Here is a 12,982-nt window from a genome sequence, read left to right as displayed (position 1 = left end):
CTCTGGGCAGAAAGAACATGGTACACGATTGCTGGGGAAAATGGAGGGGGTTGCTCTGGGGTTTTTTTGCCATACTTTGCATAGTCAGGATTCCCTTAGGTTTGAAGAGGTATGACTTTTATTGAGCTTTGCAAAAGCAGGCTAAGGATGTGTCCTCCTACCAACAGCACATGCAAACCAGCTCAATACAGTATTATATACTATACCCTGAAGAACACATAAAATGTAGTTTTAAAGTTAACTGGAGACTACAGCACACATAATTCACAAGAGTAGAATTATATTTCCAGAGACACATTTTTAATATTATTTCTTATTCTGCTCACCCCAGGCAAATTTCTCACAATCAGCTGAAACAAGATCTCTGCTACAGGTACAGAAATTCTGCACTACACAGAAAGCAAGTCGTTAGAAATCCACATCCTCTTTTTTATTTTGGGAGAGGCATTGATTTGATTGCTTTCCAAAATTGAAAAAAACCACGCCATGCTTCTGAAAACCTAGCCCTTCTTTTGATTCAGTTAAGCTGATTTAGTTCAGTATAAAACAATAGGATAAATGTCAGCGTAGGCTGTCTGCAAATTCTATCCCAAGGTTCAACTTGGTGTAAATTATGGAACACAAAACCTGAATTGCCACTGCCACAATGGCGTGTGAGTCAAAATCCACAAAGCAGTGACTGTGGTGAAGCTCTGCACAAATGGTAAGGGTCTTCCAGATCTTGATATGGGGTTTATTATTTCTTCAGATTAGCGAGTGGTGGAGCTCAGAAAGTCACCATTCAGGATACAGATGTGACATCTCCCTTACACTATGTACATACCCTAGCAGAATTCAGCTTGCAACTCTATCCATTGTCTGCAGGGATTTACAGTATGCTTCAACAGATCTGTAGGATGCTTAACATTTTTCTATCAAATGTTACAGAATTGTATGCCATTTCCATAAAATTCTACCTCATTTTTATAGATGCTATTGAATTAAACTATAATTTTAAGACATGCCTGCTACGGACTTAATTTTTGATTGTATTGTAATGAGACTCCAACATCTTATTCTTTATGTTGTCACAGTATACTTCACTTTTCTTTCTCCAGCTCCTTAAGATATATCCACAATGATACTGTACTTTTTACTCACCTCATTATTTTAGGAGAGGAGCACACCTTTTAAGTCAAGCCCCTTCCTGATGAGTTTCTGTGCACCTACTGATGTTGGGTTCTACACCTGCAGCTACTGGCACCTTACTGAAAATCCAGGCCTTTGTTTATTTAGGTTAAAACAAGGAAGCATCCAACAAATCTGATAGAAGCTGCACGCTTTCATGAATCAGTCTATTTTACAGGTTCCATCTGCTCTTAAGTGCTTCCCAGAGAACAAACACTGTGTCACTATACTGCATATTTCCATTGCACTATCCCAAACACACTTAAGCTGCTGACAGATTAATGCTTAGTTCACTTGTGGCATACATTCTTGGGTTCTTACACATGTTCTTATAAGGAAATGGAACTCACAAAGCACTTAATCACAAGATGGGGTAGTGTTATTGCATTGAACACACCACACTAACTTTGTTTCAGGAACAGGCTAAGGTACCTCTATATATGCCATTGTTGTCACTAGCCCTGCCAAAGACCCTGGAAATCAAATAGTTTTTGTCAACCTCAGTTGAACAAAAGCAAGCAGAAGAATAGCCCTGGGGGTTAGGGATGAGCCACCTGAGGAGTGTGCCGAAATGGCCAAAGGATTGCACTGTTTGCTGGAATGCAACTTGCATGGCTTAAGCATGCATGTATTTGCTTGAAGCCATTACAAACAGATCTTGATAAAATGGCTGCAAAGACAGGAAATATCAGGCAAATATAAAAAGCAACAGCAACAAAACTCAAGTAAAATACAGCCCAGCTCGCTAAAGACATCAGCAATCCAGTTAATTGTGGATTTACCTAGGAAGCAGTAACAGCAAGAGAAACTGGTATGAATATATACAAAACCTGAATATACACCATGAATATCTGCATTTGTGCCTGTGGGGAAGGTAGAGTTTCATGGAGAATCCTTTACATCCTTACCTGATGTAAAACAAGCTTGGCTAGCTCAGAGCAGCCAAGAACGTCACCTTGCCTTATGTTTAAATATAGGGCACCAAAAGGAAGGGATAGTGGTTTAGGGTGAGTATCAGAGAAATGGTAAGTAAATTTTCTTCCACGTTCAACCTGGTATATATTTGCCCAGTTCTGACCTTTGAAACAGATTTTATAGAAGCAGACTGACCCCCCCAGTTATATATACCACACCTTTATCATGAACAATGACAGCCTTTTGCTACTGAATTGCACATTGCTGAGACCTTCAGTGAAATCAGGATGCACAAACCACCACTAATTTCTATGGAGCTGTGTCCTTTTCATTTATCAGCAAATTTGTAGTCACGTTTCCCTTGCTTAACGTAGCAGGGTCTGAGGAGAACTCTCTGTGGGTTTTTATGAGGGTCACTGGATGCAGTAAACGCTCTGTCCCTGATATTTGCTAAATGCAAAGGTGTAGGCACAGTGAGAGTCCTCGCCCCTGCAAAAGGGAAGGGAAAAATCATGTTCCCCCACTGCAATATCTGGAGTAGGTTGTGCATCCATGGACACAATTCAACGCCCCAGCGGGTATAACCAGAACTTTCTTGTTCTCCTCAAGGTATCAGAAGACAGGAGTACTTCCCTGGGACAATGCTGCTCTCAGAGCAAGGCAGGGGGGTGAAAGCATGGAGCACTTAATAAGATTAACAATTTTAGTGAAAACCAATATAATTCTATTTGCATCACAGCTTAATGTTGATGCTCTGTTACATGAAAAAGACCTTTCCCCCCACCTTTTCCTCTCTTTCTTTCTCTCTACCAGCACAAGCAAACTTGCATAATTTGATAGCATCTGTTGATAAATACCCAGCATTGGTTGAGCCCCCCTGCGCTGCAAACATGCCAGCGAGACAATACACAGATGAACTGAATCCAGATGGGTAGCAACAGATAAAGCTTGAGTCTGCATTCAGGATGTTATCTTATTGCAAGCACGTAAACCTGCTTTTCATCTCCAAATTCTGAGATGTTGAATTAGTAGGGGTAATATTACCCAACTTGGTTACACATTTTGAAATCTCTTAAAACTAAAAGGCCTTACGCTGGTGCTGTACTGAGACAAATACCTATCTAGTTATTGTCATGAAACCAACTAACTTGTAGGACATTCCCTTGGTCATAAATTGCTTTGTGTGATTCTTTCCTAGGATTTAAGAAGTGACACTATGTACCTTAGGACGCAATGCCTGTGTTTCAGAACACCTCAAACAGTACAACATGCAGCAATTACCCATTCTTCCCAAGCAAGATCTCCAGGCATATTTACATAAACATTTTTAAAACATGTATTTTGTGCCACTGTCTAAAGCAAAGTTCTCCACAAAATGCTGTGGTAAACCTTGCAAATTCCCCATATGACAAGAAAATTAATCTCTTACATGTTTTTCCTTTTTATGACTGTATATACTGAGGCTTTTGTTTTGTAGCCATGTAGGATCTAATTCCATTTTTCAAATTCTGCCAAACACACTACTGCATGAAAAGATTTTCTTTTCTCTTTCTCTTTTCTGTTTCATCAATAATGAATGGAGTAGAAAGACCTGGTTTAGAATGCTTCTACTTGTTGGCTGTCACTTTTGCCAGTTTTCAGAAGACTTCTGAAATGCTGGCCAGCCTTAAAAGTACATTAAATCCTTGGTGTGCATCATTCAACATACCTGAATTAATATGGAAATATATTCATGGTGTGGCTGTAATGAACACTCTTTGATTCCAGAACTTTATCTGCACTTCTGGCAGCCCATCAACCGTATCTTCCAAGAGTGCACTGCATGGCTAGAGAAAGCTGATTTTCCTCTAGGAAAGTATTTGCAACTGTGGCAGTATCTGTTTGATTTGCTCTCTTCCTTTCTTATCTTTTGTGATGATGGGGAGAAGTTAAAAGAAAGGTATTTTTCTCCCTAATTTTGCTATTTCTGGGCTTCTCATAATTGCTTTTTGGTTGTTTATTACTGGGCATTGCACTCCTCAGTATTCCTCCAAGATGACTTTATTTTGTTTGTAGAATACCTGTTTTTTATTATTTATTAGGAGACTTACATCATTTTCTGAAGGTTGGTTGGTTGGTTGGTTGTTGGGTTTTTTTTTTCTCTCTGATATATTTATCTTGCTCTCACTTCTGTCAGCTTTCCTGGCCCTTTTGGCAACCTACTTCCTCAGAGGCTTTCTCCTTAGAAGTGCTATAGCCTGTCTTTTGTTAGCCTTCCAACATTTGTAATCAGTTATCATCTTTGTTCAGCTCTCTACCCACAGTCATTTGCTTCTTGTTTCTTCCTTCTTACTTTCATCTTCAAAGTCACATAACTAAAGGCGATTCAGGTTTCTGTGTCTTGCCTGATGACGAAATGACAAACTGAGAACTGAGAAAAGATGTTCCAGTGTACTCAAGGGAAGAGAAGGGCATCTGGGAGCGGTAAGGAGATGGGAGAGAAGCACTGAATCACCTGCTTAACCATGAAATTGGATTATCAGGAGATCAGCAGGCATCTCTGTGCTCGATACCAGCAGACAGAATTTTCCAGTAGAAAACGAGAGTGGAAAGGAAGGAAGAAGCACCTTTGAAATATGCAGGATGGTTTTGCAGGTGGGCATAGGGTCACATCACACCGTCAACCCTTTCACTCTAAATTGCATAAACCAACATTGAGATGTTGTACAGAGAAGTAAGGAGATTAGAAGATTAGCCATTACCTACATTTCTGAAGGCCAGGAACTGTTGTATTTAGGATTTAGTGCAACTAGTGTTTGTGTAGCAGTCAAAATTCTCAGCATTTCCTGGAGCAGTCCCCTATGGCACAATTCTACTACTAATTATATGAAGCAGAGTGCTGTCCTAATGCATTGGTGTCGTTTCTTATACCAGGATTAGATAATTTAGACAGAACTAGTTCCAATACCTTCAAATGTTCCCTGTAGAGAAGGACTGGATTTTCTTGTTTTATGGGGTTAAGGAAAACTGCCTGACAGACCTTGACCAGGTCAAGAGAAATACAGCTCACAGAGATTTGATATGGTGGACAGGAGTATGCATCAACCCGTTAACCAATGTAGCATTATGCACAAGCTCAGTAAACACAGGACCTGAAAATAAGGATATTTCTGTTTTTCAGAGACATCCGAGTAATGCATTCTTAATAAGATCTTCCATTACATCTTAGTTCTTTCACTCAACCACTGGTAAATTAAAGAACTGATGAGCTTGTGGTCTACCACAACACCAGTAACTGTGTGGTCTCCAGGATTTGCTCACTGTAGTAATTTACCTTTTGCTCTCACTTCCATGTTCAGGTTTTGCTCTTCCTTTCCTGTCAACATCAGTCTGTGAAATTTCAGGTTTACTCAACATCACCTATTTTGCTGCAGAAGCTCTCTGACCTTCATTTTCTGGTTTCTATGGTGGATGGATCATCTCACTAGGAATTTGGTCATTCATTGGCACAGTTCTTCTTTGACAATACTTCCTTCAATTTTCTGGTTCTGCACACCCCTCTGCAAAGCACCGTGTTTCCATCACTCATGCTCCCTGGCCAATCTCATTGATTCACCCTTTAAACAGACTCTGTGTTCTTCAGTTTCTTTGCTCTCCTTATCTGCTGCTCCTTTTCTTTCCCCTCCCTCCCAACTGTATTTTTAATTTTCAGTAACTTTTCCACTTTTTCAATAGAAAAAAAATTATTGCTTTTTCATCCTTTTCAGCCTTTATCTCTAAGGTTGCTTAGACCATTTTCTTGCTTAAATATCGTGATTTTTCTTTTTCACCACTGTTCACATCTCCACCACTAGGCACTCTTAATTTATTTCCTTCTTAGAAGTACTGCCAAGTCTCCGCTCTCTGCCTCCTCAACTCAAACTGACAATTTATTCAAACAAAGAAATAGATATTTTCTGACTAAAATCAGACTCTTCCTAATTCTCCCCTCAGAGAATGCATTGTTCCTTACAACTTCTCTATTTTCTGCATGTCCTCTCTTTTCTTCTCTTTCATCAGAGCTAGCATTGTTCAGTTTATCTTTATTTTTTAATGATTCTCCTCCCCTTTGTCTCCCTTTTCACCATGACTTCTGCCTCTAAAATAGCTTTTTCAAAGCAATACTTAGTTACTGTCAAAGGAATCCAAAACTCGTCATACGCTTCATACGTATCTATTTTTAACTGTTAATTGTTCCCTTGACATTACTTCCCAATCCCATTTTAGCTCAGGTTCTAACCAAACCTTTGTTTAGGATCATCAGCTCCCCCCGCCCCTTCTTAACAAAATTCACCCAGACACTGTGAATTCCCAAAAATTGTTCTCGTCATCCTTCCAGCTGAATAACCATGCTGCGTTTTTCTCACAGCACACAGGTCCATGATATCTACTCATGCATATGTAGGTTAGTTTTGCTTAGTACATGTTTAATACTCACTTCTACTTTGGTCACGTGTGTCCTTTAATTGGTGTATAATAGCAAACAGACTAATGAAAAGAGCTCCAGTAAGGGCTGCGTAAGTCCTTACTTTGTAAATTGCAAGGATACGTGTAAAAAAAAAAAAACAAACCCTAACAAAAAAAAGATCTCCTGATTACAAGACAAAGATACCAATTATTTCTGCTTAATTAAAAACACACACACACATCCACAAAAAAAACCCCAAACAAACCACCCCCCCCCCAAAAAAAAAAAAACAACCCAAAAATCCCACCAACCCACACACAAAAATCCCCAACAAACAAACAAAAAAACCAAACCAAACTAAAAACAAACCCAAACCCCGTAACTACCTGAATCTTTCAGTTCTGGTAGGAAGGTAGACTAGGACTGAAATTCTTATTCTAGACAAAGCTTGAAGCTCTGAATGGTCTAACACCTTAATCTGAAAGAGATCCTACAGTGCAAGCCCCCCCGATCTCTAGAGATCAAGTGATCGTCGCCAGAGAACCCAGTCCTTTCAAGAAGGGTCTTAGAACGCCTTGGCAATGCCATGTGACGGGGGGAGAAACTGGCACTTGTAGTTGGGTCAGAGGAAAAAGAAACGCTGGAAACTTGGGCATGTAGTTCACTAACATCACTAGGAGATCACTGCCTGTAAAACTGAGATTCAAATAGCTCTTGGCATAAGCAAAAGGTGAAACTAGAAACTAGAACTAAAGCTAGTAAGCACCAGTATACAAATACAGAGCTACTGGGTGAACACTGTCAGGAAAATCTTGCAGCAATGAAGCTATTTTTAAAAGGCTTAGCCTACCTAAGAAATGTGGTATATACCGAATGAGGTACTGCAAATTAACACTGATGTTGCTGAACTTCCACTCAGGAGTGACAGAGTGTATAGGACAAGCTAGAGACAGCAAATTTATGCCTGAAAAACAGCTGGCGTGACTGGGGAGAACAGCGAGACGTTTTATCCACGTGCACAATATGTGAAAATGAAGAAAGGTCGACGGTGGCACACTGATGGTGGTGTGAGCTCTCAGAAATCACCGAGGATTACGCAGCTAAGTATCAATTTTGGGCTCAACACCTTGTTGTAATGGAAGGATACAAAAAAAACAACTAGAGAAGAATCACAGAATCGAAGGCGCCGGTGCTATGCAAACGTAGCAAGCAAGCAGCAAAGCAGAAAATCTATTTCCTATGTGGGAAATGGATTGATCAGGACACAGATAACACAGGCACCAGACTTCAGGCAGAAAACTTTGCTTTTTCATTTTTTGAAAAGGCTGTTGGGATTGGAGGGGTCTGCAGGGGAGGAAGTAGGAAGGAGTGGGCTGCTGAAGTGCTTTAAGGGATTCCTAAAGATATCAGGCCAGGGACAAGCATGCTCCCTGTTTATCTATAAAATAGGTACACTGGAGCCAGAAATTGTGCAAATGTTGCTACAAACATCTGTCTTCTCGAAGAATTGCCTACCATTAAGCACAGACAATACACTCTCCAATTTATACTGGGTTTTCCCTCCCAAAGGGCCAACAAAAAAAGAACCAAGTGGAGTTTACAGTTTTCACGGTTTTGTGATGTATATTTTTGTACTTTCAGATCTGCACAAGAGATGTCTGAACTTCTCCAGAACGCAAACTTCTGATTAAAATAACAAATATTGTGTTATATATATAAAAATAACAAATATTATCCAGCAAAAAGTTTTACTACAAGCCCTGTGTTATCTCACATAAAGGAGAGGTGAGATAGAGTGGGGGTAAAGTAGGAAGACAATTATCATACATATGCTACAAATGTTCATATATATCCCAATTTTTTAAGAAGCTGTATAACACAACCATACAGAGTACAGCGCATGAGAAGGTCTGACTTACACATGGTCAACTGAAGAATGTTTTTGCTAGGCTATAAATATAACTTCTAACATCAACAGTCTCTCATAAGGATTTCTAACTGCTTCATGAGCAGTGGTTGCTAAGGATGGTCTGGCCTCCGCTGATTTATGCTAATAGTGTCAGCTAATTTCATGTGACCAAACAGAAGCAGTAAAGACTGAGCGGCTACCAACAACCTGGGAGGACAGTAGAGAGGTGGTCTTGGTGCTCACCACCGTTTCTACCTGCTGTAGCAGTCTGTCACTATCAAGCTCTCATCCCTCTGCTGAAGGTGTGCCAAGCAGCTCCTCACTCGGCTTACAGCAACAGCTCCTGGAGGCTCCGAAGAGCCGTGATGCTCCAGCCTTGCTCATGCCCACAGACACAGCTACTCTTGGAGCAAACGTACCTCATCCTTCCTTCGACAAACCTCTGAGGTTTACTTGGGACCACTGTCTTACCATCTCTAGATGACAAATCAATGGCACCATTCAGGAATGAAAAAATATATTTTTATAATGATATTACTTAAATAATATATATCATTTATATATATTGTATATAAAATAACTACAAGTTAATTCACACCTTTTGGTTTAGACAATGGGAAGAAATGATACCCCAGCTATTCAGATTTTCCCACAAGCTGCACTTTTTAAAATTTTTCACAGTTCTTCGGTAAGATTTCTTTTTCTCTTCTTTCCCCACGTTTTGCTCTAAACTTTAGAGATAAATGCCTGTGGCCATTTTCTAAAACCCCCGAAAAGTCAGCAAGGTAGGTTTTCTCCTTTCTGTTCTTTGTTCCGTTCTTTCTTTGAATTGCTTTCTCCACATTTTTGCCTCACTCTCAGGTGATCCCAGAGGTAAGATTTATGTTTACTACTCATGTTTTATGATTAAGACACTGAACTTCGGTCACTGAATTACTACTAGCCGTAGGTTCCGAAACCTGCCAGCCTCACACAAGCCTCCGGGCGACCTCCCCCACGCCGACTGGCGCTGGAGCCACACTTTAACCCTGAAGCACCAGCATCCCCCAGTGGTCCTGTTCCTCACTGCAGACCACTCTGGAGTTTTCAAAGTGCCTCAGAATTAGTATTCAGGACTCAGCCGAACTCAGTAAAGAACCATAGACAGTTGATCATAGCTAAAGAAAAAAAAAACAAACCAACACCTAATTTATTTCCAGTCATTGCATATATTGTGTTACAAAACACGCACCTGTAAGAGCAGGATTTTTTGGTAAAACACAGTGGAAAGGGGGGAAAAATCAGACCAAAACAAAACCTGACTCTATTGGAGAGCCTTTTTGAACAAAAGAAAATAGGTTAAGAGGCTCTTCCAAGAATATTAGGTTCTAACAGATATTTTTGGCTTTTTTACAAGATCACGACTCACGGAAAAGATACTATAGCAACCATCAATTTTTCATCTGCCTTTCGATTGAAGTGCACATACTTAGAAAACTGCAGTCCATCATATCTATTGAATTAGAATTCTAAACAAAAAAAAAAAAAAATCCTGGCTGACATTTTGTTCACACAATGAAAATTCAACTACGTTCTCAGAAAACACTCAACAAGAAGCACACCCCAGCCACGCTTATTAAGCCCAGCCCTTCGCACAGCAATCCAAAGTTGCGTTGGCTGGGATTGTTTTCCCTCTTCCCTAAAAGACTTCAGTCACTGAGGAAAGGTGAAGTAATGGGATACTGCAAAACACCACTCGCAGGGTTAGAGAACAGGAGTGAGAAGAGCAGACAAATGATGCCCGTCTAACACGAACATGGGATGCTAGCACCTAACCAGCTTCCTCCCACTCCAGACCAGAACAGCCACATCAGCACAAGCCCTGTACCAGTGCTGACTCGGCGGAGGGAGGGCAACAACAGAAGGATGTGCAAGGCTGCTGGGGAGACAGCACAGCGCTTCTGCCCCACGCTCCTGTGTGGGATGAAATGAAGGAATTTCCTCTTGTTAACGTTGGAGCCCTCCACTAACACCTAATACTGCAGCACTGGAGATGGAGGGTTGTTAATTAAAACAGCCCATCAGAAAATCAGTGGGACTTATACAGTAGCTTTAAGTCCAGCAGGAGATTATGAGCAGTGCAGAACAGAAACAGAGGAACATGCTTGTTCTCGCCATATCAGAATCTCACCAGACCCAATGCCACAGGAGGCGATGCGGCTTTACCAAGTCCCCCTGCTCCCTAAATTCAGTAGGTACATGGTGTCACTTAGCTACTTCTTTTCCTCTTACTACTCTTGTCGCAGTAGCTGAGGACATCTAGCAGAGTTTTATAATGGAAGCATACTTCCACTCTTAGTCTGCTGTGTAAGCATGAATACTTGAGACAAGGGGGGGAAATACCCCAAATCCAATCCCCAGAACATATCTCCTTTCTCTGCAGCCGAAGGGCTAAATGCTGGGGTCCCTCCTCAGAGGTAACCCAAAGGAAGCCTGCCTTACTCAGCATCTCTGAACCTGATCCTGCAGGAGCAGCAGTCAGCCCGGAGTGTGAATGTGCTAACTGAGCCATGACAACCCCATGTAACACCTCTTGCTGATATTCTGTTATTCTGTGGTTAAGGCTCATGAGGATTTTTGAAAGGAAGTTTATTTTTGCAAGCTGCCGAGGGCTGACTGTGACGTGGGGCAGCTTTCACTTAGGCAAATGTCTTAACTTTTGTTAAGGCTCCTGGACAGACAGGCAATTACTGCGACAATTACAACAAAAGCCGGGTAGGTACATTTTGGCTTAGGATGTTCAGTGAAAGTACACGTTGCAGGTTTTACTAAATAACGGACAGTTGAGGTTCAGCACAAAAGGAGAAGGCAGCTTTTCATCTCGACAGCTGCCGTCTCCCTATTTTTTAGAAGGTCTAAAAAATATTTGAGAGGTCCTAAACAATGTTCCTTCCAGGTTATTGTCACTACCTAAAATGCAGAGGTTGGTATTCAGTATGACAGATCAGTTTTATGTAGTTTAAGCATCTGTCTCTGCCAGTTACACGAAGTGGATGGTTCTGAGAAAGCCAGCAGCCATCATAATGAAAGTATACGTTACGACACAAAGTGTCACACAGCAGTGAAAATTAATCCTGCTGCTAAAGAAATGGAAAATGCACAATAAACACATTACCTGAAATTAAAATTGTTTTTGACCAAATCTCCAGAGCCTTTAAAGTTGTAACAATGATTTCCTATTCATATGGACTGCTTGAATTCTCAGGTGATTCCCTGTGGAGAGCTGTATGAATACTTTTTCCAGAGCTGAGGAAAGGAAAATAGATAGCTATAATGGAACTGCAGGAGCAGCCAAGCAGTAGATTGATTCAACAGGAGAAATTCAATGCATCCCAAAAGATTTCCTAGGATTTGCTCTCCCGCTGCTCAGGGCACAATTTGCTGTAATGAGAAACTGAGGATTTTGTTTCAGGTGTGCCAAAGCTTGCAGTGGTGACTTGAAGGTATAAAGAAAAAAAACCCAAAAAACCAACAACTGAAAATCTCTCTTAAATAATGCTTTTGGATGAGGAGAGAACAAGGAAAAGCTCTTCAAGGTGGAAAAAAAGGTCAAATATCTTATGCAAATAGTATTCCTTAAGAGATACTAATTGGATGCACAGTTGGACCCTTTCCTTCATCTCCAAACTCCTGCGTTAAACAGCTTGAAAACTACAGTACACTTCAGTAAGCAACACCGAGAAAGCTTTATTGAATTATCTGGTAAAATTGTACTTGGTCTTACTGTAATCCCTGCTCTCAAAAGTGTATGCAGAAAAATCCTGTTTTCAGTTGTGAAGAACTGAGTTAACAAGTTATAAAATGAAAAGCAAGTGTGTGTGGGGGTTATTAGTATGTAATAAGGGGATATTTAAGCAGGCAGACTGCTCTGTTCACCTGGAGCATGGCACATGGTAGCAGGCTGCCAGGAAGCATGTACTGCTGCAGTACGACATAAGCCCCATTTGAAAGGTTAAGTGGGACACACATGACGTGAATTTCACTCCAAAGAAATGTGGAATTTGTAGGCACTCACGCCCTCCTTCATAAGCAATAGTCATTATGAACCCCGAGCTTTTCTACAGCTCTGAAGTACCACAGCCTATGCAGATTTCTCGCTAATCACTTCATAGTGAAAGCTCTGAAATGCTGTGTTGTTTTTCAAGTAAAGCCCAGGGTTTTATTCAGAAACAGGCTGCCAGGTGAAATTTCCTCAGGCAAAATGCGGAATGCTGATGCCATCCTGGTTTGATTAGGGAAGACGTGCAAACCTTGAGATGTTCATGTTCACAGCAGCACATCCCATTCAGCACTAGCATGCCCCTCACACTTCTTAATGTCACACTGTGAACTGGAACATCACATGGTGTAGAAGAACCAACAGAGAAGGAATGGATGCTCTAAAAAACACCTTACAAAGAATGAACATTCACATGTGCATGACATTAGATCTGGACATTCAGCACAGGTTTACATTTAGTTATAAACAATACAATGCAAATATCCCAAACCCAAACCTTTAAGTCTTGGCGCTTTCAGAACACAGC

General features: G+C 40.8%; 1 protein-coding gene across 2 annotated transcripts in view; it reads right to left on the bottom strand.

The window, feature by feature from the left end:
- SMYD3 (SET and MYND domain containing 3) overlaps positions 1 to 12,982 on the bottom strand; it is a 419,807-nt gene that overhangs the window by 36,816 nt on the left and 370,009 nt on the right. The gene's annotated exons all lie outside the window — the stretch shown is intronic.

The sequence above is a fragment of the Falco rusticolus genome, chromosome 6 (assembly GCF_015220075.1).
Source record: "Falco rusticolus isolate bFalRus1 chromosome 6, bFalRus1.pri, whole genome shotgun sequence".
In the NCBI taxonomy this organism is placed as follows: domain Eukaryota; kingdom Metazoa; phylum Chordata; class Aves; order Falconiformes; family Falconidae; genus Falco; species Falco rusticolus.
Note: the sequence above shows the minus strand (reverse complement) of the source record. Positions and strands in the feature narration are given on the sequence as shown.